The sequence below is a fragment of the Anser anser genome (assembly GCF_964211835.1).
Source record: "Anser anser genome assembly, chromosome: Z".
NCBI lineage: Eukaryota > Metazoa > Chordata > Aves > Anseriformes > Anatidae > Anser > Anser anser.
The window spans coordinates 28,546,720-28,574,497 of NC_139723.1; the positions used below are offsets into that span (position 1 = coordinate 28,546,720).

Genomic DNA, 27,778 nt, shown 5'->3' on the forward strand with positions numbered 1-27,778 from the left:
TAAACTCACCCACAAGAGGATAGACAGAGATATACTACCATGACTTCAGAATCAATTTTAGAGAACACTGCTGGAAGCTTTTATGTTTGTCTTCAGGTGAAGACGTATGGGATCCCACCCACTTGCAGACTTAGAAAACATAGCTGACTGAAAATAATGCAATTTTATTATATTACTGGTATCTATGTAAGAGTTGAGTTAAATCAATGAACTTTAAATTCACATCTATATCAGCGGACATGGCAGGTAAGATACATGAGCACAGGATGCAAGCAAAATCTTCCCCTATAGACAATTCCTTACATGGTTAAGCTTAACTGTTAACATGACAGTTAAATGCAAGCAGATTAAGTTTGTCCCCAAATTTAGTAAAAGGCAAATTCTTCCTTCATAGTTTGATTAAAACTTGCACCATGTTTAAATCTCTTCATGTCGCTGCCCCTAAATTGCCATGTAAGATCTAGCAATTCATTTAACTTTTGTGTGCCTGAGTTTTATCTGCATACAAAATGGACAAAAACAAATGCTGAGAAAACAGTTTCGATTTTACCATACACCCTTGTTTGAACAGGTTGGAAGCCACTGCTCATTAGCTCATGATCTATTTAATGGTCTTTGTAAACCTGTATTAGCTTATGCATATGCATCCTAACTACCCTTTGGGAAGCTAAGGTTGATCTCTAGAGTATTCTGGCTAGAACTGAAGCATGGCAAAAGAATGTTTTAGCCATCACCTGAAGCTTTGCAGAAGAAGTATATTCAAGGAAAAGCAGGTGGCAATTTGCCAGTTTATGTGCTGTTCAAACAGAGCAATGATGGTGGGCTAATATTCCTCTTCCCTGCTTTAACATTTAAGGCATCATGAGAGGTAGCTGGTGCCCCCTCAGGTCTTGTACTTATCCACAGCAGTGTATCCAAGAGCTATAGGATTTTTATCAGGAGGACTTAGAGGTTTCTCCAACTACAGCCACAAGGTGCATAGGTCATCAGGTACTATGTTATTGAAACATCTTGTACCTGAATTTCTGTAATTTTTATCTCTTTATGGTGTTGTACTGGGAATAGTTAGACCACATTTTTTTTTGTCCCAGGCAGCTTAGTTGGGTCCATTTAATATTTCTGTTTTTATAGCTCTCCTGTCAATTCTGCAGACTTGGAGGAGAGGCCACTTAACCAATTACAGTCAAGGCAGTGTGAAATTCACCAAATATGGAGCTATATTTCTGCCAAATAATAGCAACAACAACAACATAATAACAACAACAATAATAATAATTCTGTAAAGTGATATAACTTTAATTTTTTGGTGCATTTGGTCTTATTTTTAATATATTCTTTGTGACTGTATACTATCCATAGATTCCTTGCCTTTTTCATTGACTGAAACCATCTGTAAACTAACTGGATGTTTCTTCTGTCATTATACTTCATTATGAAATGTATGTTTTCATGCCTTACTTATTGAACTCTGTTGACACTTTTGTGTGAGAATGAAAATCACTATTTTTCTTGTAGGCTTTTCTTTGATATTCAATGTGATAATGTTCATGTATATTGGTTTATTTTCCTAAAACTTAGATGGGGAGGGAATGTGCCATTTACATGAGGGGCAAACAGGTAAGATCAATTATTTCTGAACTCCTAGAGGCTGGTGTTCAGATTGTGGTATGTGGCACCCTGTCAGCTCCCTATATTGCTCTCGCTAACTTTGGTTGTGCTAGTAAGCATCAGTATACAAGACTGTATGATGGGGATCCAAGTACCAAACAGTAAATTGTTAGCAACTATTTATAGATATTTTGAATCAAGTGATTTGCTAGACATTATCTAGGCATGCAGTGTGGTAGAAAGAGGGATAAAATCCAATTTTGTTTGGCAATATTTTACAGCCTTATCTTTGATTGACAGATTTCAAGGCCAGAAGAGAGACCATTAGATCGTCTAGTCACATATGTCCTGTACATTACATGACATTAAATTTCAAACAATGACTCCAGACTAAGTACATTTTCTGGAAAGGTGCCTAGCTTTGATTTGAGAGCACCAAGTAATGGGCAATCTACCAGTCCCTTTGGGAGTTTGTTCCAGATGTTAATCACCTACACTGTTAAATTTTTTATCTTATTCCTATTTTGAATTTGTCTGCCTTCCTTTTCTATCCACTGGTTTCTATCTATCCCCTTAAAGAGTTCTTTACTTCCTTGTGAGGTTGCTTATACACTGTAATCAAGCTACCTGCCTGTCAGTCTTTTATATATATATATATATATATATATATAAGATAAATGGACTGATATTTTTAAGTCCTCACTCACCTGAATTTTCTGCAGCCTGGAATAATTTTGTATTATTTTTTTTTCCCGTATCAGCTCTGTGGTTTTTTTTTTTTTTTCCAGAGATATTTTAAAAATGAACTCTGCGCAGTATTCAGAACAGGAGGTAGTTTGCCAGCATCAATCTCACCAGTTCTATCTAGAGGCATAAAATCACCATTGCTTTTCATTATTCCTCCTCCCTTCTGGTTCCTTTGAGGTTTGCATTAACCTACATCCTGTCTGTGTTTTTCTGGAAACACTTTTTTATTTGTCTGCAATGATTCTGAATTTCTTTTTCAGATTTGCTGCTATCAGGAAATAGTTTCTCATTGTATAGATATGACCTGCATTTTGAGGGGCAAGAGAAGGAAGAGAGTTTTCATTTCTGAAAAAGCGTGTTGTGTCAGTTCCACAGCTGGTCTCTCCTTGGCCTTAGCTTTGTCTACTACTCTTATGTAATGGTCATTTACTTTTTTAGTTCTGTTTAATACGTGCTTCTAAATTATGCTTAGCAATGTAGGTTTTTATACTACTTACGTCTAGAAACAGCCCGTTTAATACTGTTTATTTACCGCCATTTTTTTTTCAACTAATCAATTATCTAATTCTTGTTCTTTTTAATGAATGCTTTCCTGGTACTGTGTAATTTTAATTTGTTAATGAAAGAATCATAGATATGAAGTCAAGAGCCTCGTAAATGTTATACTTGTGCAATAAATTCACCAGTGAGAACTCTAATCTTACAAATTTAATTTAATCAGATTTAATCTGATTTGATTTACCAGAGCTTTTTTGCCCTTAGATGGTATCAGTTGACCTTGATTATATTTCTCACATTTAATTTTTAATTGATAGAATTCCATTCTAGATTTTCCATGATTTTTCCCAGCATAATATGATTAAACACATTTTCCCATTGGAGCATTCATAATATTTTCTGAAACCTCCACAGTGCCTCTGATATCTCAGAATGTAATGTAAGTGAGGAAAGTCCACAAAATTCTTCAGACATCTTGCTAACAATGTGTGTGTGAAAGTTACACAGGACTGCTGATGTAAAACTGCCTAATTCTAATATATTTTTCTTTAATACTTTTCCTTAGTTATTAATGGATTGAAAAAACTATCATCCCTGTAAAGAGATATTTGTAAAGCACTGTGCTTGTTTCCAAATCCTGAGCAGAAGTATTGGCTCTACTACTTCTGCATCATTATTCACAATTTTATGATCTCCTCTGTTAAAATATTAATGGTATTTATTTACTGCATGGATACTTTAAAAGCTCTTTTCTCTTTTCTTAAGCCATGTCAGACACATGTTTTTCCCCAACATGTATTTATCTTCTCATATATGTACATTTGATACTTACTTTTCCTTCTTTTTTTTTAATGTTTTTTTTCTGTCAACTTTGAGTTTCCCATCACTGCTTTTATGACATCAGTCTTTCCCATTCACTGCAGCACATGCTGAATTCTGTAACAGAAGAAATTGGTGTTGTACAGGTAAGTTTTGTTCATTACACACTGTACATTATTCAGGGTACCAGTATGTAACGAAAGGATGTCTCATAATGCATGAGTGCACAAAACCATATTAAGTTTCAACAGGTCACACCACCTCTGACCTCCTTTTCTTGATAGTCCCTTATTTACCAGTCTTAATATTTTTGTGACTCCCCTTCCCTCCCCTTCCCTCCCCTTCCCTTCCCTTCCCTTCCCACTGTATTTCAGATCTGTTCCAACATTCTTGGAAACAGAAATGTGTAGAAAGAATGTACAGAAAGAACTGTAAGAATCATTACAATATTGGGAAAGAGGACAGCTTAATTTTATTAACTTTTTCTTTGAAATTGTCTATGACAAACCAAAGTTTTCCTTTCTGTCTGTAACATAGACGTGTCATGTGAGTATCAATTTGTTTTAAGTTTGTAAAGCTCAACTGAAAATAACATGTAGTTACTTTAGCCATTGATGTTACTGCAATATAGTTTAATTAGAATATTTTGGTTTTATTCAGAATAGGTGAACACTGAAATAATTGACCTTTTAGTACAAATGTCTGATATCTTCTTTAAACCAGTGCTTTTCTAGTAGTTTGTATATCACTTTCTGCATAGCAGTCTGACACAACATTGATGAGTGTTTTGTAATAACAGAATAAATAAATAAAGAAGAAAAGCAACCTAATCTTTAAGGTTGCTATGTTTTTGAAAACTGTAAGTAATAAATTTGAAATACCTAATTTGGACAAGGAATAAGTGTCGTAAGATCATGAGTTGTACATTCATCATCTCCTGATAGGCCCTATAATTGTGCTGGTTCTTAAAAACAAAACAAAAAACACTAAAGTTAACTTCACAAGACTGTATTACAAAAGCATTTGACGTGACCGTAACAAGAATTGCAAAAATGCATAAACATGTTAGCTGCCTACATCTCAGCTTATGCTGCAGTTGTACTTCATGCATTTATAGTTTTGAAAACTGAGATGCCCCTTTAGACATTCAAATACTTCTGAATGCTTAAATCATAGACACTTAAGAGCAACAAGCTGAAAAATCAGAGTAGAGTTTTTATGGTTTTGGAAATTCTTTATCCCATGTTTTAAAAATTGAAACAATAAGAGAAGAAATAACTCATGAACCATTAAAATAGATCATCAAGGAAAATTAGGAACTCTATGAACTATGACAAAATATTTAAAACATTAATGGCTTTTAATTAACTGCAGTTTTTGCCTGAGAATTTAGATTCCAATACATTAAAAGTATTGGGTGTGTACATTGAGCTATAATAGTTTAATTCAAATTGACACTGGGTTATGTAATAATAACAATGCAATTACTCTCATCAAATGTATATGCATGTGTATGCATGCATGGGTGCACAAGGATTTTTGTGAAGATGTATGCATGTGCCATGTTCACTCCTACCATGGATAAAATTATCTCATTTGTGCATCTGATTGTTTGTGAAGAATGAGAAAAAAATATATTCCCATAGGAGTGACTGGTGTCCTAGAGGACAATTAATATCATAGTAACATATCATATCATAGAATGACTCAGTTGGAAGGCACCTTAAAGATGACCTAGTTCCAACACCCCTGCCGTGGGCAGGGATGCCACACATTAGATCAGGCTGGCCAAAGCCCCATCCAGCCTGGCCTTGAATACCTCAAGGGATGGGACATCCACAGCTTCTCTGGGCAACGTGTTACAGTGCCTCACCACCCTTACAATGAACAATTTCCTCTTAACATCTAATCTAAATCTCTCCTGTTTTAGTTTAAAACCATTCCTCCTTGTTCTATCAATATCAGCCCATGTAAAAAGTCATTCTCATCTTCCTTTAAGTACTGAAAGACTGCAGTGAGCTCTCCCTGGAGTCTTCTCTTCTCCAGGCTGAACATCTCCAGCTCTCACAAGCTTTCTTCATAGGAGAGGTGCTCCAGTACTCTGATAATCTTCGTGGCCCTCCTCTGGGCCTGCTCTAACAGGTCCACATCCTGCTTGTGCTGGGGGCCCTAGACCTGGACACAGCACTCCAACTGGGGCCTCACAAGAGCAGAGTAGAGAGAAAATCACAGAATCACAGAACTGTAGGGGTTGGAAGGGACCTCAAGAGATCATTGGGTCCAAACCCCCTGCCAAAGCAGGTTCCCTAGAGCAGGTAAAATCACTTCCCAAGACCTGCTGGCCTTTCCTCTTATGATGTGGCCCAGGATGCAGTTGTCCTTCTGGGCTGCAAGCATACACTGTTGGCTCATGTTGAGCTTTTCGTCCACCAGAACCCCCAAGTCCTTCTCTGCAGGGTTGTTCTCAGTGAGTTCTTCTCCTAGTTTGTACTCATGTCTGGGATTGCCCTGGCCCACGTGCAGCACCTTGCACGTGGACTTTTTGAACCTCATGCTGTTCACATGGACCCACTTCTCAAGCTTGTCCAGGTCCCTTTGGATGGCATCCCTTCCTTCTGTTGTATCAACTGCCCACTCATGTTGATGTCATTTGCAAATTTGCTGAGGGTGCACTTGATCCCACTGTCTGTGTCATTGATAAAGATATTAAACAGCACAGGTCACAAGGTGGACCCCTCAGGGACACCAGTCATCACCAGCCTCTACCTGGACATAGAGCCATTGAGCCCCACTCTCTGGGTGTGACCTTCAAGCCAAATAGCTCGTGAATAAATTGTAATGAATTAGGTGTGACATGCAAGATAAACTTTAGTATCCTGTTAAGAAGGCTGAGTGAGTGAGGAATTAAAGGAAAGATCTCAAAGTTGATGGGAAAAAAAAAAAAAAAAAGATTATTTATTTCTCCACCTTTTTAATCTTTCCATGTCAGAGCCTACTGTCATGTTCTCCCAAATCCTTTGTTAGTTCTTTTCCATCATGCAGACTCCCTACTTCTACTAGTGCTGGTTTTTTTTGTTTGTTTGTTTGTTTTTGTTTGTTTGTTTTTTCCCCATCAATGATTTACTACTATGAAGATCAACAAGACTGGAAGAGGTGAAAAAAATGAATGGAGAAAGAGAAAGAGCATGGGACACTTCAGTTGAGACAAAGAGCTCTCAGCATATATTGCAGGCCTGCCAACATGTGAAAGAAGTGGTGTACTTGGAGATGGCACAGAGGACCCTGCCTCCCCACAGGGGAGAGTGTTCCAGGGTTCTTAGCAGGTGCACATACATTCCCCTCTGCACTTAATGCAGCTACGGCAGCCCTACTCATCTATGCTTGAAATCTTTCCCACAGATGCTTTGGTTTTTGCTGTTTTGGCAGACTGAGGATTCTTTGGGTGCAGGCAATATCCACCGTTCAGAAAAATGAAGACAGATTGTGTGTTTGTCACAATGATAGATTATAAGAAAGAGCAGAATGATAAGGGATAATGCATTTCAGGGTTTGTCTGACTCTTTAAAAATATGGTCAGACTGTCTGAAATTGCAACAGTTTCTAATATTCATGCTTTTCTTTGTCATTTCTTCTTCTTTTCTTCCTCGTCTTCATCCTCGTCCTCCTTCTTCTTTTCAATTTCAAACTAAAAAAAAATAATCTCATCACACAATAAATTAATGTCAAAGGAAGGTTTCAAGATATGTGGTTTGCTATTTTTACCAGGTTTATAAGTGGAAAGAGGTAAAATTCTATTTGTGTGATTCACTTCAAAGTGTTTTTATAAGATGTTGCAGGTACAACTTCTGATGCTTTGGGAAGCTTATTTCTTGTAAACTTTCCTTAGTTTTTGGATAATGAACTTGCAAAGCATTTCAAGGCAGAATACTATTTCATTCCACTACATTATTTTGTAGACTTTTGTCTATTTTTGTCTCTATATATCTGTCCCCTTTTTAAATAAAAAAACTATTACAATGTGCAACTCTATTTGAATAACTATTTGAAATACATAATCGGACTTTTGGTGTTCCTACTGTGTGCCCTTCTTGTAATATGAAACAGAATTATGCAACAGAAAAAAAAAATGCAGATTTTCATATTAATCATGACTGTGATAGTATGTCAAGGAAGAGAAAGATATCTGAGAGTGAAAAATAGACAAACAACCCAGAAAAGAAAGCCTGTATTTAAGTATTTTTGTGACTGAGGACAGGAAGTGCAGAAAATAAATAAACTAAAAGAAAGAGAAAAATTAATTTTAGATATCCTTCTGGGCTGAGTGCATAATTGAGACATTGTCTGCCTCAATTTTATTTTCTCTCCATCCGCATAGCAATGTTAACTTCATATCAGATACTAGTGCTGGCTTAAATATGCATGTTTCCTCCTGATTTCAAGTAAATGGTCAAACTGACAGGTGTGCAGAGCAGAGTCTTAGGCATCACTTCTTTTAAACCACTAACCCAGTCACTAATGGAAGGGACGATACCTTAATACCTCCTGAAAAAACAACAACAACAACAAAAGAAACAAACAAATAAAAAAACAACCAAAAAGTAAGAAAAGTAAGAAAAAACTACTTCTAGATTCTAAGGAAAAGAATTTGCATAATGTTTTTTCTATGAATTTGACTGACCTCTCTCACAAGAAGGCATTGTTGCCTCAACATTGATAATCCTTTACATATGTATATACTTATATATTCAACAAAACATAGAACACTCTGGAGTTTAGTGCCTAGAAATTCCACATAAGTTTAATCAAGACTGCATTGAAAATGGGCTAGAAAAAGCAGTTTGAGCTTTAGAATTTGTATCTCTTTTGATACCTTTCACTCCAAATGGTAGCCAACCATTATAACTCATTTTCTCTTCAGCCTCCTGAGGCAGGGAAGGATACTCCTGTGAGGAAAATGCAGGAGAGAAACTTTTTCCACAGTTCATCATTAGAGTAAGAACCTCAAGGCATTTCCTCAAGGCATTGCTGCTGTCCCTAGGCATTAATGGAACAGTGCATTATGGTCAATTAATCCATCTGTTGTTGATAGTTTATGTTTTACTATCAGCCTGCTCCCATCTTGTGAGGTTGCCTCTGCAGCAGATACACCTTCTTTTTTGACAGTTTTCTTAAAGATTCATGTTCAGGGTATCCTGGGCTTAAATGGCAGCAAATATATTGTGTGAGCTCCTTACTTTTACTTCTGAATTCTCAATGTACTCTCTAGCTCTCCCTGCGGATGGTATTTGCAGATTTTATTGTTACAGCTCCGTGCTTCTTTGATAGAACAAAAAAGTTCACCTATCATTTTAATTGCAAGTTAATCCTGTAAATTGTTGTTCATTCTGGATGGGGAGCCACAAATCAGAAAGAAGGGCAATAGTTTTGAATTTGGTAAGACTGAAGCATAAACTGAGGGCAATCTGTTTTAAGCAGGGGAGTTGGAAGCTGCAAGGTAAAGAAATCATTTTTCCATAATCAGTAATTAGACTGTTTTGTTTCATAGCTAGTCTCCTGTTTGTGAGACACTAAGTGGAAGCTGAGATGTTATTTCTGTCTTTTTGTAAACCTTACTCATAGTTAGCACAATTCAAATATGTCCTAGGCAACTCCTAGCCAAACTGTAGCAATGGCAATGTGTTTTCTGGTGCTCTTAAAAAGCACCAGAAGCATGCTTGAAAAAAGCACAAGAAAACAGTTATATGTTTGTTTTTCTGATTGAGTTTTGCCACATCACATGCCAATCTTTTGAAAGTGTTTTTTGCTGTGTTAAATCATAATGTACCTTACAATGCCTAAACTGTACTACATCCCAGAAAGGCAGCTGCAACCCTACAGCTCTGTTTTAAAGGGCATTCAACATCCCCTGTGTTATCACAGTTAATTACAGGAAATCTCACCAGTTTGAATTCAGTCTTTAATGTGAACCCATTTGAAATTCTGATTTGGAAGAAGAACCTTTGAGGAAGATGATCTGTAAATTCAGTGCCAAGGGTTTCACTGCATATAAAATGACTCCCTTCATTGGTTCTGAAGTTTAACTGAGTTAGAAAGAAATGGCTAATATGGAACAGAACAGAAAACATCATGAGAGCTTAACAATATCTTCTTATAGTATTTATTATGCTGTATTTTGCAGAATTTTCCTGAGGAAAATCCCTACCTTTTTCAATAAAAAAAACCTAGAGAAATTGGTCTTCTTTTTTTTCTTATTTATAGTAATATTCCAGTAATGTGTTTCAGGCATATTTAAGTTAGGCATACCTAATTGAAATGCAGTGAAAATTAAAGCATTTGTATTTCTCCATTGTCTTTTATAGAAAACAAATGGAAGTTTAAGGTTTTGGTTACCCTGTTGCTAGGTGTTTTTTTTTTTGTTGTTGTTGTTTTTTTTCCTTTTTTAGCCCTAGGGCAGAGAAAATGTAATCAGCTGTTCTCCTGGCCCAGCTTTGTCATGGGAGAGGAAGAGTATTGGTGAAATACCACTAGGGATGACAATACTATAAAAGATTTCAACTAGACAAGAAAAGTAGATTTGTCTATAGTTTACATGTCATCTCCTAGCCCTTGGTGTCTTTCAGGAAAATGTCAACAGTACAACCTGTCTTTACAAGTATTACTGCTTTTCCACAGAGTAAGAAAATAACTTAGAAAGCTATTTACTACCATGCAGTCACCGGCTGATGGCTTTCTCATTTAACAGCAGTATTCCAGTAGGTACTAGATGTTGTATGGAAGACAGAAAAGTCTGTCTCTCTCCAAATGAGCTGACAAACCAAATAATATCAAGGTGATGATGACTGTGGATGATAAAAGACAGCAAAATGAAATAAAGAAGGATGAGCTTATCTGATTCAAGTGCTCCTTTTAAGAATGTAGGATCACTTTACTGGTGGTTTATTTTGTTTTGTTTTAATGCAAATGAAAATGCACAAGAAAAATAGATTACATAGACAAAATATTATGGAGAGGCTGGAACAGATTTTGAAGCTGACTTTGTGAGCAGAAAAGGATAAAGAAAGAAATGGAAAAGGTAGTTCTATGGGAAAAAATGGAGAAAGCAAATAACTTCATAGAATCATAGGATCATAGAATATACCAAGTTGGAAGGGACCCATAAGGATCCAACTCCTAACAAGTCCAACTTGTTTACTCAAATATTCTATCATAAAGTATAATAGGAAAATGTACTGGAAGAAAAGCTTGCCAATGCATTTAGATGTTGTATTTCTCTATAGAATCTAGAACATGAACAATTAATTAACGACTATTTAAAAAAATTATCTGGTATCAAATGCTGACTGGGTGTTAAAATGGGACATTAGTTAGAATCTGCTAGAGGTGTAGGCAACAGCAGTGCATTTGCCCAACAGTAGCTGAACCAAGACCCATCTCATTTTCCAGATTTTGTCTGTGTTTCTCCTAACAAATAATTCTTTCATAACTGCACTACAGACTTTTTCTTATAGTTTCATATAAAGAAAAAAAAATTAATCTGAGCAAGAGTTTATAGTGAAGAGTGTGATGTCAGTCTGGGCAATTTTCAGAAGCTTTATTTGTCAAGATTGTATTTATCTGGGAAAGAAAGAATGTGATAGCAGTCAATGTAAAATTATTTTGGAGAAACCAAAATATAGCAGAGAAACAGATGAATTAAAGATGTGTAACTTTGGAAGAGAAACTAAAGCAAGAGAATGTCTTCATCTGTTAACTAATTGTTAAAGAAAGGGTAAATAAAATCATTCAGTTTGTGCTTATGAAAAGAGAGAAGTCACAAATCCCACAATGCCAGCTGAATAAAATGAATAAAATACCCTGAAATATCAATCTAGGCAAAGTATACAGGCAGGAAAAAAAAAAAAAAAGCCACAGAGAAGACTAATCAAAAGTAACCAGTTTAGAAATGATAATGAGTACTAATGAGATTGAGGAAAAACTGGCATGGAAATTAATTTGGATCGGGACCATAATGCTCCAAGATCAAAATATCATTCAGTAAAACAAGACTGAGAAAAATATCAGAGAAAAAAAAAATGAGGAACTGCAGAAACACATCAAAGACTGGGCAAGAAATGTTGACAGGTGAAAAAGCATGTAGAAAAACAAACAAACAAACATAAAACAGTAGTAATGTGTAATTTAAAAAAAAAAAAACAAACGTGTCAAGGGAGCTCTAGAGGCTAAGCTTGAGCTGCTTTATCGGAATGACTCTCCAGGTGATACTGTAGATGGTTTGTGCTAAGAATAATGGGAGAAGCTGAGTATATTGTAGCAACTGAAATTTGAAATGTATTTTTTGGGTTCAGCATCTCTCAATAGGTAAAAGTGCCAGGCTAATTTTCAACATCTCTGTGCTTTGTATTCTTTGCTTCTTATTCTCCCTTACATTTGTAGCCTATACACATCCTGTTCTCAGTGCGATTTCAAAGGCAGGTAAAGGCCTACAAATAAGAGTAACATCAGAGTAACACAGGAGTATACTCAGTCATTATCTCAAAGCAAAACAAAACAAAACAAAACAAAAAATATTTTGTAGCTGTTGTATGGACTTTCACAAGACTTTGTCAGGAACTGCTTTACTGGGCAGTGCTTTTCTATATTTACATACCTGATGGAGACCTTACCTCATGAAAGAGGAAAATGAGCCAGATAAGCATCTGATTCTTTAGCCTCTTTACATCAATTTTTTTTTGGATGATTACATCATTTTTCTGATGTAGGGCAAGTTATGCTACCAACTGCTATACTCTTCATAAGCTAGCTCCAGATTTAAGTATCTTTGTAGGGAAAACAGCTACATGTGTGTACGAGAGCGTGGGGATCAAGGAGACTCCTGATGCATTTAGTTTCATTGTGTTGTGCCATCTCCATGAAACCACATAAGTGGGCTCTTGGTAATACAGAGTATGGGAGCTACTGTGACTCTTCTTATTCCAATATCAACAAACTATGAGCTGTCAGCTACTACTTTCTCTGAAAACTGTGCTCAATCTAGTGATGGGTTGTCGTACACTTAATGCTTGAATATCTGGGTCCCAAGTGTGGATGTCCATTCATGATGACAGAACTGCAGTTGTGGTTCTGAGAGTCCTTTGCTGTCTCTGTTGGCTGTGAAGAACCACTAAAAACCTTCATACCTTGGAATGATGATACTCTTTTCGTGTCCATTTAATTCGTCCTTGCATCCCAGTCTGAAAGGCAGACACCCATGAATTGACCGCCTAATGAAGAATCTTACGTGCTGTCATCCAAACTGGCAATAAAATTTATCAATACTGAGCCGTACAAAAGTACAAGAACTTCTTAGGTATCTCTGGTGACCCCTGTGACTTTTCATTAAACAATTGTTCCTTAACCAAAATATATTTGCAGTTACATGTGAATGCTTAACCTGACCTTTCAAATGTGGGGCATTAGGTATAAAATATGGCCCACAGCTGAGACAGCAGCAGCATTACTGTAGGCAGTATTTCTCACTAAAAACAATTTGCAGTCTTCAAAAGAGAACATGCAAGCTTCTTGGTGTCTTCAGTAATCTTAAAACAGTCCATGAAACCTTATGCAAAGATCTGGTAGCTGTTTGGTCTGAACACTGCTAGTCAGAGACATGCAGATGTGCAGGAAACCAAGGAATTGCATGCTCCAGCACATGAAGGCTGGCTGCTTTCATCTCACATGGCAGCCTTAATGAATTCCAGCAGCTTCTGGCTGTGTAAGACAGCAGAGCCAGCAACACCACAAGTTTTATAAACAATTCAAGGAGATATTAGCCAGTTGCAGTACAGCTCCCTTGTGTCTTTAGGCATGGAGTAACTTAATGGCAAGTATTGCCACTTTGTGACCAGACAGGCACAGAATAATTCAAAGATTAATCTTAAACATAGGGAAATATATACAACTCAGCATAAGAAAACCAGAAATAATATGTGCTGCTAATTAATGCAAGCCTCTCAAAGGCTTCATGATTTGAAATAAACAACAACAACAACAACAAAAGAATGATTACATGGCTGGTATTGGCTGTTTTAATCTGATCTGAGATAATTCGTGAACAACAATAACAAAAAATAAAGCAATATTTATCAGAAAAAAAATCGTTCAGGTCAAGTTATGTAAATGATTTTTCACTGGCCTTTTAAATGCTCTAAAAAATGCATTATACCTGAGTTCTCTGTCGTTCTAAATTTGACTGTGCTTGGAGAAGGCTAGAGAAATGATCAGACAGAAGATACTGAAAAGGAAGTTTGCATAAATGAACTCATTTATGCACCAACACATTCCTTGAAATAGCCCTAATGCACATGACCAGTAGAATATATCGGTTTCGGCAATCCTGTCTCTGGAGAATGTTCTTTGACACTTTGAACATTTAGCATCAGAAGAAACAGTAGCTATCTATACCTTGTCAGCACCATACAAGCAGTGTTGTTTAAGGCTTAACTTTGTGATATATAAGTTAACATCTAAACTAATTTATGGTAATTGTCCCTGATAAACATACAAAAAGTTATGACATTAATAATATTTAGATACTCTATCTGCCAACCACAATCTGTTCATTATTTGAGAAGCCAGTATTTTCCAAGATACATTATTTTTAAACTGGCATGAAAACTGTCAAAGAAGATAAACTATCTTTAAATCAGAAAATAGCTTCTTCCCTGCTGTCTTATCAAACAACACCATATAGTCTAGAAATGTATGCTTGCTGAATTGCTAATGGGGAGATTTTTATGTATAGGTCTAGAAGTTATGACACTTGATTTGGGTAAACACATTTTAAAGAAAATCTTTGGCTCCTAAGAATAAAACAAAGCATATGGGAATAGAATATTTAGTATTAGTTTGTGCCAGATGAATGGGAAGATAGGGGAGAAAAATAACTGAGATTTAGGTGTGCTGTGGCCCCATAAATAAAATAATAAAATAAAATAAAATAAAATAAAATAAAATAAAATAAAATAAAATAAAATAAATAAAATAAATAAAATTAAAAATAAAATAAAATAAAATAAAATAAAATAAAATAAAATAAAATAAAATAAAATAAAATAAAATAAAATAAAATAAAATAAAATAAAATAAAATAAATAAAATAAAATAAAATAATAAAATAAAATAAAATAAAATAAAATAAAATAATAAAATAAAATAAAATAAAATAAAATAAAATAAAATAAAATAAAATAAATAAAATAAAATAATAAAATAAAATAAAATAAAATAAAATAAAATAATAAAATAAAATAAAATAAAATAAAATAAAATAAAATAAAATAAAATAAAATAAAATAATAAAAAAATCAAAAGCACTGAAGTTTGAAGAATAAACAAAAGACAGAAAGATGTAACTTCTTGGTTAACTGAAGTATCATCAGTGTCATCAGAAATTTAACATAGAATTTAAAGCCTAGCTATGAATATCATCAAGGTATCTTACAGGGTAACCAAACATTGCAGAAAGTTTAGTCAATGTGTCAGTAGAGTTGAACTTCAGATTATATTGGTACTGACAGTTGACTGGGACACTGGGACACAGTAGCATGGACTGCATAGTTAAATGGCCTGATGTGGGACACTGACATCTGAGCAGAGTGCTGCAGGATCCTGGATATGGTCTGCAGAGACAACTGGAGGCAGTCACTATATGGGTGCAATAGAGTCAAAGGCTGAAGACTGGAGACCAGGGACCATCGTTTGGTCCTGGAACAACCAGGTGGCAAAGCATTGCTCTCACCTTTAAATAAAAATAATAATAAATAATAAAAATAATAAAAAAAATCAATATCTCCTCTTCAAAACCTTGTGGCTGTGTTGTAAAGGCCTTTTAAGAACAATCCCTGGCATGACCTAATCCCCAGACTCCACCCAGGAACTGTCTGATAACATGATAAAAGCTGAAAAATATCAAAACTCTTCTGTGGAGTATGCTGAGAGTTAAACATTGTGAATTAACGTGAGTCAGTACTTGTGAGACCCTGGCCCTGCTTAATTTAGTAGTCTGGACGTTAGCAAAGGAAGTCTGAGTACCCTGCAGGTTTGAGCTCTAACTCATGGATTCTAATCCCATCTGTGTTAAAAAGTACTATAGTTTTGTGAAAAACTGTATAAAATCAGAATTCCTCTTTTGGATGCTGCTTAGTAAAAGAGAATTGACTTCCTTGAGATTCTGTCTGCAATGCTGGCTAATGTCTCATACTTTGTATTTTATTTTGTCATGTTCAAATTGAACCAGGTTTGCTCAGCAGTCTTGATCCTTTAGTGCAGTCCTAGAAAAGCATGCTTACAGCCTATCAGGACACAAGCTTGGTGAGTGCTGTTCATTGTCTCTCAGCCATGGTGTCCTCTTATAGGTCCCCCACTCTAAAGACTGAAATCAACAGGATCCTAGGGAGCCTTCGGAGCACACTTGTTCGGCAGACATGAGCTAGCCAGGACACACACAGGCTGAAGATAGAATTGGGGTCTCTAGTCTCTTCTCTGAGGGCTAGAGAATTAATCCTGGTAAGTTCCTAGATCTGTAAAAGAAATTGTATAACAACGATTCAGAGTGCTTGTACTACTAGTTCCTATGTCTCTAAATGAATAAATAATAATAATAATGATAAAACACATATACAAAAAAAAAAAGGAAAAGAAAAAACCAAAACACTGTCCATATTATTTTAGGTACCCCATTGATTCTTTTTGTTTGTTTATTTGGAAATAAACAATATATAAATAATTATTGGGTTTGTAACCTGGAGTAAATATTCAAGATTTTGTGTTTTATCAGACATATGAATTTGGGCTAGGATATGACACCAAATTCTCAGGAAAGTACAGAGAAATGTAAATATTTTAAACAAGGTATCTTTAAGGAATCTGGTGTTACCTGATGAAATTGTAAAGAAGGTAAATTATCCCATAAATGCTTTTTAATATGAGTATAGCATAAAGGAACATATTATATTTTCCTGTGTTTGTTCACATTTTGATATCTAATGCATGATACCTGAATAATGCCTGAATTTGTGGTCTAGAATATATGTATTGCAGCTAATTTGGAACTTAATGAATTGTTTTTAATGCCTAAAATTAAAATGAAAATTTCTCTAGCACAAGAATATATTTTCCATTCCATTGCAATTTTCTGTTCAAAGAATGTTCTCTTGCTTACCTTAAAACAACCTCATACCCTGCAAATCTGCATTATTTAGTACTCTCCATCTCTCAATGCATTATTTAACTTTCAACAACATACCTGAGGATATAATCTAACAGAACTGTAGCAAAGCAAACCCCTCCTCTTCAGCCTAAAATTCTAAATAGAGTATACTCATTATTTGTGGTACTTATTTTCAGAACAATGAGCTGTGAAGAGTGGCTTCAGGTATTGAACTGACTTTATTGCTCTAAGCTTAAAACAAAGCAAAAAGAGAGAATAATAATGCTTCAGCTTTCATTCAGGAATATACCATTCATGTGCATTCCTCCTGTAGATGACAATTAATGTGGAAGTTTAAGAATATGCCTACATATCTGTTTCAACCTGATGCAATTTGAAAATCAGTATAAAATCAAAATCTTAAAAATCTCATTTTCTACTAAATAAAACATGGCCATTTATTCCTTTTTATTCCTTTTGATAATTGGAAACTACAGCTACAGCAAAAAAAAATAAATGCAACTCTAAAATGTGTGTTAAATGGAATAATCATACATAACAAATATGCTTAAAAAAACATGCTTAGGTCAATGAAAATAGTATACCTTCTACACACAAATTTTGTTCAGAGTATGAAGTAGTTTATGCAGATATCCAAAACATATGTACATACAAGTTTATTTTTTTCAAAAATCTGGTCCCTTTAAATGGGTTGTTAAGTAAATTGTGAACTAGGAAAAAAAAAAAAAAAAAGAAAAAGACTTAAAAGGTTATTTGAATCTAAGTCAGTAAATAACTCCCACACTTGAAGTTACATTATTGATTTTCAACTATGTAAAGCACATAAAGCAATAAGTACTTATTTCCCTGTAGGAAGAATAACCCAATTATCTCACAAACTACTGTTTCAGTTTAGCCACTAAAATAAGTATTTGCTGAAAGTAACTTTGCTCATTTCTTTCAGAACATTACTTGAAAGGCATAAATTACCCGGAGACAGAACAATATGATTATTACTCAAATTCATGCTTTCCAGATCATACTCATATTAATATTTTTAGATACATGTATACACTTTTTCTCTTCTTTTTCAAAATCTAAGAGTAGATTGAGGAGGAACTTACAGTACTTTCGTCCCACTTTGTATACTTGAATATTTCCTCTCATTTACCTGCTAATAACATGCTTTAATTTATTCAAGGAAGAAATCCCTAAATTTTCACTTAATACAAGTTCATAGTAAGTAGTGTTCCCCTTGCAAAGACCTCAGATTTTAAAGGCAGATAAGCTATTTTTGTGTTTCTGCTGAGATTGAAACCAATGGTGTGATGAAAAGCTCTAAAATTCCTACTGATGAATGAGAAATCAAAAGCACATTAGACTTTTGTGCACGTGCAGAAATCATTTGTGTGTATCAAACTAAAGCAAACTAAACACCATTATTACTCCTCCCTAATACTGATATATTATTATATTTTCTAAATGTAAATCATGGGATTAAACAACTGAAGACAGAGGTGTTGATTTCAATGTCAGCTCTACTCTCTGAGAATAGAAAATAAAGATAACTCCCTCTGCATGACTAATCATTACATTGTGTACTGAAGGTTTTTCATAGTTGCTGGTAGTTTGTAATAGTAGAAATGTTTCACTGAATGGTGAAAAACCTCAGCATTAAAATCTCTCATACTTGTCTGGATGCAATCATTTAGTCCCAAAGGCCATTAAGACTTCTGTTTCCCCATCTGTGTCCGTAGGATCCAGGATCTGGGGAGTTCATTCACATGTATTTTTCTATACATGTACCTGAATGTGTACATATCTATTCACATTATCTTTATGACTCCAAATAATACATGGATGGGGACCCATTCTTGCTACCTTTGTTTGCCTTCCTTGTCTTACTTACTGTGTAGTAATGGACCTGACATTTTGCACTGGTAAAGTAGATGAAAATCCAGATGAATTGTTATGTTAGTAATTATCATGAAATTATATAAGACAGACAAGGCTGACAGAGAAAAAAAGTCTTTTATTGAAGAAAGCAATATTAGAAAAAAATACAGACTTTCAGGTGCACAAACCCTTTTCTAGTCTGAAACAGAACAATTCAAATTATTTCTGCCACTGTTTAGTGCTTCTGTTTTTTGGAAGATGGTGAACTGCTCTATAGCTAATGTTATAATGCATAACCCCTGAGATCATGGTGGTTTTTTTGTGTGTTTTTTGTTTGTTTCTTTGTTTCTGCAAAACAGAGTTTATATTTTCTTTGGATTAGTTAATACGTGAAGTCAATTTCCACTGAATAATCAGTGTTCATTCAACAGGTCTTTAACTATTGTCATGCATTAGCAGATTTTTTGCTAGCAAAGTGAAGAGAGAACACCAGTCACTTTATAGTGACAGTATGCAAAACAATCTAAGCTAGACTATTTTGTGTTATTTTTTATTAGATATTTATATTATGGTAGCAATTACCTGCTCATGTCAGAACCGCTGTCTTGCTGAGCCAGATACCAGTCAAACAGGAATGCCCTGCTCTGCTGAGCTTAAAAGTCTAGCAGTAACTAGATATTGTGAAATAATATTGGGTCATACTGAGTTCAGGCTTCCATAATGATATGAGAATGGCTCTCTTCCTCTGTCAGCATCTTCCCCGCTTCTAGGAGCCTGGAAGTGAAAACAGACCCCACTAAAGTCAAAACATTGTTTAGCTGATTACTCAATTTCATTCTAATTTATTTATTGAACTGTATATGTTGCAGAGAAATGATGCTGCATATGGTTTTCCTATCAGGTTTGTGTCACTTTGCCACACAAATGAAACATCTGTTGGTACCAGAAGAGCTGATTGCTATAACACCACTGTGCAGGCTCTGTCACTGGATTTAGCACAGCACTACAGGTCACTGAAATGCACAGAGTGGCATCATTTCTCATTAGTTTTATTTATGTAATTAATTATTCTTATAACATTTTCAGAAACTCCATAAATTAGTTATCATGTAAGAGGTTTACTCACTGTTGTCATCTTGTTTGTCATGCACAGCTGCCTGGGAAAAGGTGAATGAAATGAGTAAGAGCTCTTTTTGTTTGAAATAATGAAGGTTACATTCTGTTGTAGGGTGTTACCACTTTTATTTCTTTCAGAGTACTTAAAATGTATGTATGAAGTTAATAAACAAAATTGTGACAGAATCATGGTGATTAAATTTGCAAGGATTAGCAGACACAGGGAGTCATTTTTTACTTTAGCAAAAGTATGACCAACTATGTGTTCCAGGCATGTCCTTTCGTCTACTAATAGAGATCCCAAAGCTCTAGCAATATTGCCAAAGAGTTGTAAAGACCTCACCAGTATACTGGGTATTTACTGCAAATGAGTACTCGGGCTGTAGGGAAATATCCACTCATTATGTTAGATCCATCAAAGTGCAAACTTGCATTCCACTGAGATCTACTCTTCTGGATAACAGCTCAGTCAATATCTTCTCTGCTAAGCCTCCTTACATCTTCAAGGTAATGTTTTGCCGTAGGCAATGTGACTATAAAAATACAGGATTTTGAAAAAGCCAATTAGAACAAAACAGTTCCAGTTTACTTTTGAAAGTTCACAATGCTAAGAAAAGTTATATTTTAATTAAAAAAGGCAGATTAAGGTTTTTTGAACTGTAGCAGCTTTTTGTGTGCTTGGACACTTCATGGATTTCCATGCATTCACTCTGTGAAACAAAGCACAAAGGTCTTAAAAGCACAGTGTGCAAGTAGAAAATTTGAAAGGACAGAAGATGTTTCAAAGAGAGCCAGAACAGCTTGCCCACCTTCTCAGGAGGGAAACTGACTAAACCTGCGATCTGTATTTTTCGGAATTTTATTTCCAATTGTAGAGGATTTAAAAGAGAAAAACTATATATCCACCTTTTTGAGCTCAAAGAAAAGCACCATGCAGTTGTACATTTTGTTTCTATTATAATAGTTTTCAGATGAAGAATCCAGACTGAGGTCCCTTGTAGGTGTTAGACAAAAGTATTACTACAACAAACCTTGATGCTATGGCAAACTTACTATTTTAGTAACAGACATGACAATATTATGAACAAAATACAAGCAGGGAGGACAAACAAAACAATCTTTTTTTTTTATGGGCACAGTTTGCAAATAAAACTTTCATTTCATTTAATTCTGTTTTTATTAGTAGCAACATTCATTGATCTAAAAAAATGATAGGTGAAAAGAAGAGCAACTGGACCTAGTCAAACAAAGGGTCAATCTAGCACAGTATCCTGTCTCTGAGAGTAGCTGTCACCGACATATACAGAAGGGACAAATGCAGAAATACTTTCCCAGAATATTCTCCTAGTCTTCAGAAATTCAACTTAGAAACTTTGTGAATCAGAAGTGGTGTCATGGTCATAGAATCCTAGAATCATAGAATGGTAGAATTGTAGAGTTACAGAATGACTTGGGTTGGAAGGGACCTTAAAGACCACTTAGTTTCAATACCCCTGATGTAGGCAGGGATGCCACCCACTAGATAAGGTTGGCCAAGGCCGCATCCATCCTGACTGTGAACACCTCCAGGGATGGGGCATCCTCAACTTCTCTGGCCAACATGTTCCAGTGCCTCATCACCCTCTGAGTGAAGAATTTCTTCCTAACATCTAATCTATATCTCCCCTCTTATAGTTTAAAACCATTCCTCCTTGTCTTGTCATCATCTCACTAAAGATCTTTCTTATAATCCCCCTTTAATTACTGAAAGGTGGCAATGAGGTCTCCCTGGAGCTTTCTCTTCTCCAGGCTGAACATCCCCAGCTCTCTCAGCCTTTCTTCATAGAAGAGGTGCTCCAACCCCTTGATCGTCTTGTGGCCCTCCTCTGGACCTGCTCAAACAGCTCCTCATCTTTCCTGTGCTGGGGGCCCCAGACCTGGACACAGCACTTCAGGTGGGGCCTCACAAGGGCAGAGCAGAGGGGCACAGTCACCTCCCTCCACCTTCTGGCCACCCCTCTGTTGATACAGCCTAAGATGCAGTTGGCCTTCTAGGCTGCAAGCACTCATTGCTGGCTCATGTCAAGATTTTTGTCCACCAGAACCCCCAGTCCTTCTCTGCAGGGCTTCTCTCAGTGAGTTCTTTTCCCAGTCTGTGCTCCAATGCTGTTTATAGTCTTTGCTGGATGTCTCCTCCACAGCTTTGTCAGGTTGCTTTTTGGACACATTAGCTTTTAGCATCAAAAACAATTATGCAGCAAGGGGTTACACACATGCATATTTATCCTGCATGGTGAATAGAGCTGGTGTTTCAAAGAGCTTTGAAAGAGTGTAGGGTCAAGTTTTGGGCAGGTGTGAAGCAGTCTAATGGGTGCTAAAAACTGACCACTATCTGTAAAAACAAGGACAGTTTCCAGGGTCAGTCACCACCTCCTTCTATTAGGAGGTAATAAAAAAGTGTGTTTCCATTGACTGACTGCAACACTTTGCAAATTTCCGTATTCTTCCAATGGGGTTCAACTCAGTGTTTATGTGTTGCTTCTGTGAGTACATGGTAACGGTGCAGAATGACGGGGAGGAGTAGGAAGAACACTCCAGTTTCAGTGACTGTCCCTGGTGTTATCTTGGCTGTAATGCACCTTCTCTGGGGTTTGTAATTTCAATTTTAGCTGTGGCTGACTCAGCCATGTTGTAACCTTGCAACTCTTACGCTGAAAGAATCAGTGCAAAAGCTTGTCAGAGGGCAAATTCCCTTCCCTCCTTTCTCCTTCCTTTACCTTGTTGCTTTTGTTGTTGTTGAAAAATTTCTTCTAAGCATCAAGGGCAAAAGGGTAATCTGACCTCCTAGGGTCAGGTTCCTTTCCATTTACTGTCTTCATCAAGCTGGAGTCATATGATAATTTTTTCCACAGCTCTTCTTTAAGCATGTGGAATGTTTAAAACGGCTGCACGATGACTTAGTGCTACTAATATTGACAGTCAGACAGGGTAAAAAGATAGTAAAATGGAGACCTTTTCCGACAGCTGTAGAAACCACCAGTGCTCTCCTTTTGTTCAGCTTTACAGCACTATCCATTATTGTCGACACCATTGTCATAGCTGGGATGTGACAACCTTATTTGTCCTAAAGGACTTAATTTGTGATATAAAACATTCCTAGTAAGCTTAGTGCACATTTAGTTCATCTCTGAGGGGTTGGGAGACAACCAGCTTTATACTGTAAGGTGCTTTCCACATACGGTAGGAACTGAAAGTGCTCAGCACAGCGTAAGATCAAGGTCAGGGAATGCAAGCAAACTCATTAAAGCATTTATGGGGGGTCTGGATAGATTAGGTGCCCTTGCTGACCTCTGCACTATTTCTTTCATTCTTCTGCAGATAAATAAATAAAAAGGCTGCCTTGGAACCATACCTTGGTGTACGTTTTGAAGTGTGTGTTATTATTAGTATAATTATAGCATACCTTCATACCTTTGTTATTATATTTTGTATGCTTCTTTGTGTTATTTGGAAAGCACACATATTTATTGCTTTTGAAAATATATCTGTAGAAGTTATATACAAGCTTTTACTTCCTGAACCCAATGACACCTCCACTCTTGATATCTCATCATTCATGTTAAATATATACAGCAGACATTACTTTTATCAATTTTTTTCTTGAATAAAATCATATGGTAGCAGGGGGAAAGTTTTTTTTTTTTTTAATTTTGTCTTCTTTCAGTTAATTTTAACTTCATTATTAAGATGAATTGTAATGATGTTTAAAACCCTAGAGGCGAACTGGTTTCATTTGATTTCTTCTGGTAGATGAGAAAAAAACTGTTAGCAGTTGCAATCTTCTGTGAAATGTATCCCATACTCTTGAGCTTACATTTTTAATGTGCCTTTCAAACTAAAATTGATTTCTTTCTTTTAAAATAAAAAAAATGCATATTTTATGAGAAAATGAATACCTTTGATTTTTTTTTTAGAATTGGTTGATAAGCATTCACAGCAAATATGATGACAAGAACAGTTACCTTCTTAACTATTCATAAAAATCTACATTCTTTCACACATAATTTTATATCTTTAAAAATGTCTCATCAAGCTGGAATGCACAAATGTTTGTGTAAAAACTGTCAGAGGTAATTATTATTTAAAATAATATATTTCTGACTTTCTATCCGCTTTACATAGTGCAAACTACCAATTCTAGGGTAATCAAACTACAAGCACTTGTACCTTGTGGACAAAGGTAAATATAAAACAAATCACTTACAGATGATGGGGAAAAACAGAATTATCCTACTTTTTATCAGTAAGTGGTAAAAATATTTTATGGTTACCTGAAATATTATTCCTGGGTATAATGTCCTATCTGAAACTCTGCATGAATAAATAAACAATGAGACTTGTGGCTTTGCATGGTAATTTGACATAGTCACATAATTGTATGTATTTTGCTGTGAGGAAGGTTATGAGTTAATCCTTTTTCATCTGTATTAAACTCGGACTTGTGAAATTTGAGCATCCCCTCCTCCCTCCTTTCCTGGTTAAAATCCTAGGTCTCACCTTGCTGGTCTAATTATTAGCAAATTGCTCTTGCTAGATCAATGGGCATGCTTTCAACTCTAATAAAAATGGGAAAAAATGTTCAAAGCAAAGTTATTTTTAGTTCTACAGTTAGATTGATTTTTCTTTTTTTTTCTTTTTTTTTTTTTTGTAACACCAAACTTTTCTTTCTTTACTTGCCAATTCAAATTCCAGATTTTAAACAAGCTTAAAACAAAACAAAATAACAATAAAAAACTTTAGCCTCACTTCCTGTAAATCTTGTGTGATGTAATTTCTCCTTGAAACACCTCTTTCATTTGTCTGGTCCAAATATAATCAAGGAAACCTCTCTCATGTTTTTGGTGTTAGTTGTGATTTCCAAAATCTTTTTCCTCTGTGAATATTTCTCGGTCTGACAGTGAATTATAGTATCCTTGATGCAGAGCCCAAAGCAGTCTTCTTTCAGGCCTTCTACAGTGTTTTTCTTGTTAAGGTCTTATGAAAAGTAAAAGAAAAATAATTCTTACAAAGACACATTCTGATTAGAGGTGGTCAAAAATTAAAATACAGTTTTGCAGGTAAAAAGCCTGCAATCCCCTCCCCCCCCCCCCACACACCCCCCACCCCCTTGTCTTCCCCTAGAGATTTCAGGATACTATCTCCACAAATGTTTTTTATCCTTGCCATTGCTTCATTTATATGTTTACTGCTAAAATGATATTTCGGTGACTCTTCATCAATGACATTATGAGCTTACTTCAGCTTTAATTTTAGTTGCTAAATGTAGCTTGTTGCCTTAGTTCACAGTGAGCAAAGAAAGCCCAGGCATAATAACAACAGTGACCAGCTAAAGTCACTGATAACATCAGGGATGCCAGTTCTATGGAAACACAGAGTTCAGACTGGAAGCTTCAAACCTAGCCCAGAACAGCTATTTTGAGCAATTCTATATACCTTGGCAGTAATGAGTCAGCCTCTAGAACATAGTTTGTTTTTTTTTACTGCTTTTTCTGGGTCTGTTGAAGTGGCTGACATATCAGCTTTTCAAAAGAGTATGCAGAGAAAACCTGAATAAACATGCAATTGTAAATGTGTGCCTACTTGAGAGCCTCCTTGTTACAGTTCATCATGTTATTCTTACTGGTGCCAGCTGTAAACATGGCTTCATTCTTCCTTGCTCTATAAACCTTGTTTTTGGTATGTCAACCAAGTTGACTTTCAACAGTAAGAAATACGTACCGATTCTTTTGTTGTTCTTGAAGATATATATAAATAGCAAAGGAAATCCAGATTCATACCACACCTGTATAAGTGTACAGGTGTACAGGTGTATTGCTGTCCTTCTTTTGCTGAGATACTTTTTTGGCTAACAGAGATATGTATTTTTCTCTGTCCCTGAAGAACAGATTTTTGACTTAATTGAAATATTTAGAATTCCCATTTCTGAAATGAGCTTCTGACTTGGATAACACTGTAATTAAAACTGCCATTGTTATGAGACCTTAGTTGTGAACTGGTCTCTTGACTGAAAAGGAAAATGAAAGTAGTTAAGTTGTTAATTTGGAATAATACTACTTTACTCTTACTTTATTCTTAGAGAGAACATTCTTCAGAAATTAGTTACAGCTACTGGGAATCTAACAGCTATTGGACAGTAAACACCATAGAATCGCAGAGTCACTGAATGGCTGAGGTTGGAAGGGACCTGTGAAGATCATCTAGTCCAACCCCCCTGCCAAGCAGGATCACCTAGAGCATGTTGCACAGGATGGCATCCAGGTGGGTTTTGAATATCTCCAGGGAAGGAGACTCACAACCTCTCAGGACAACCTGTCCCAGTGCTCTGTCACCCTCACAGTACAGAAGTGCCCCCTCATATTCAGCCAGAACCTCCTGTGCTTCAGTTTGTGCCCATTGCCTCTTGTACTGTCAGAGTGCACCACTTAAAAGAGTCTGGCCCCATCCTCTTGACACACTCCCTTAAGATATTTGAGATATTTAAGATATACACATTAATAAGATCTGCTCTCAGTCGTCTCTTCTCCAAGTTTAACAGGCCCAGCTCTCTCAGCCTCTCCTCATATAAAAGATGCTCCAGTCCCCTAATCATCTTTGTAGCCCTCCACTGGACTCACTCCAGGAGCTCCACATCCCTCTTGTACTAGGGAGCCCAGAACTGGACACAATACTCCAGGTGTGGTCTCTCCAAGGCTGAGTAGAGGAGGAGGATCACCTCCCTTGACCTGCTGGCAACACTCTTCCGAATACAGCCCAGGATACTGTTGGCCTTCTTGGCCACAAGATCACATTGCTGACTCATGGTCAGCCTGCTGTCCACCAGGATTCAGAGGTCCTTCTCCACAGGGCTCCTTCCTAGCAGGTCAGCTCCAACCTGTACTGGTGCATGGGGTTATTCCTCCCTAGTTACAGGACCCTGCACTGCCTTTGTTGAACTTCATGAGATTTGTCACTGTACAATGCTCTGCCCTGTTCAGGTCCTTCTGAATGGCAGCACATTCAGGTACTACAGTTTCACAAATAAAAAATGTAATGACCCCACAAATCAAATCATTTTATTCTAAGCTCTACTATTGTTCAGAGAAATCGTACGAGATTTATTTTTAATCCATGTTACTAAAGGCATGAAAAGGAAGGAGAACTCTGTTAATTTGTTTGTGAACAGAGAAAAGAATGGCAACTAATACTGTGTTTCAAGCGGGAAGACATAATGTCACCTCTCAGCTCTTACACTGACCTGGGCCTCTGGACTGTGCTTTGACCCTGTGAAACAATCCCTTTTTCCATGTCCCCATTCTATGTGAAGGAAACTAGGACAAAGCAGCCAAAAAGAAGCTGTTTTGTGCCTTAGCAAGCTGAACACCCTGGGGAACATACTCTGGACTGTTTACTTCCATGCTCTGCAGTGTAGCCAGGGGAGTTTTGCCTGCTTAAATTATCATTTAGAGTAGATGTGTAGAAGATCTACTGTGGAAAGTACCTATGTTTCTTACATGACTTCTGTTTCATCAGCAGCATGGTTACCAAATGCTAATTAGTTTTCTTTCTTTCCTCCAACATAAACTTCAGAATTACCACCTTAATGAAAAATTCTAACTGTCTGGGAGAATGCATAGACTGGACAAATCTATTCCTCAATGAAAGGATTCTGTTCAAGGGTCTTCTCTAAGGCCACTTTACATCTGTGAAACAACTTTGTGACAAAGGATTCTCCATCAAGACATAGTCTTAAGCTCTACATCACCACGTATGGAAAACAAAGAGATCGCCAGTACTGAAGCTGTATAAGACAATAACAGAGGTAAATAATCTTAGGGGAGGGTCATCATATTTTAGGCATAAAAAGGCACTTTCATAGGCACCTTCTGAACT

General features: G+C 36.2%; 1 long non-coding RNA gene across 1 annotated transcript; it reads left to right on the top strand.

The window, feature by feature from the left end:
• The first annotated feature begins 3,508 nt into the window (after positions 1-3,508).
• On the top strand, positions 3,509-27,703 carry LOC310889887. The gene is made up of 3 exons (XR_014576873.1): positions 3,509-3,818; positions 25,986-26,167; positions 27,476-27,703. It is a non-coding gene; the product is annotated as an uncharacterized lncRNA (long non-coding RNA).
• Positions 27,704-27,778: the final 75 nt, after the last annotated feature.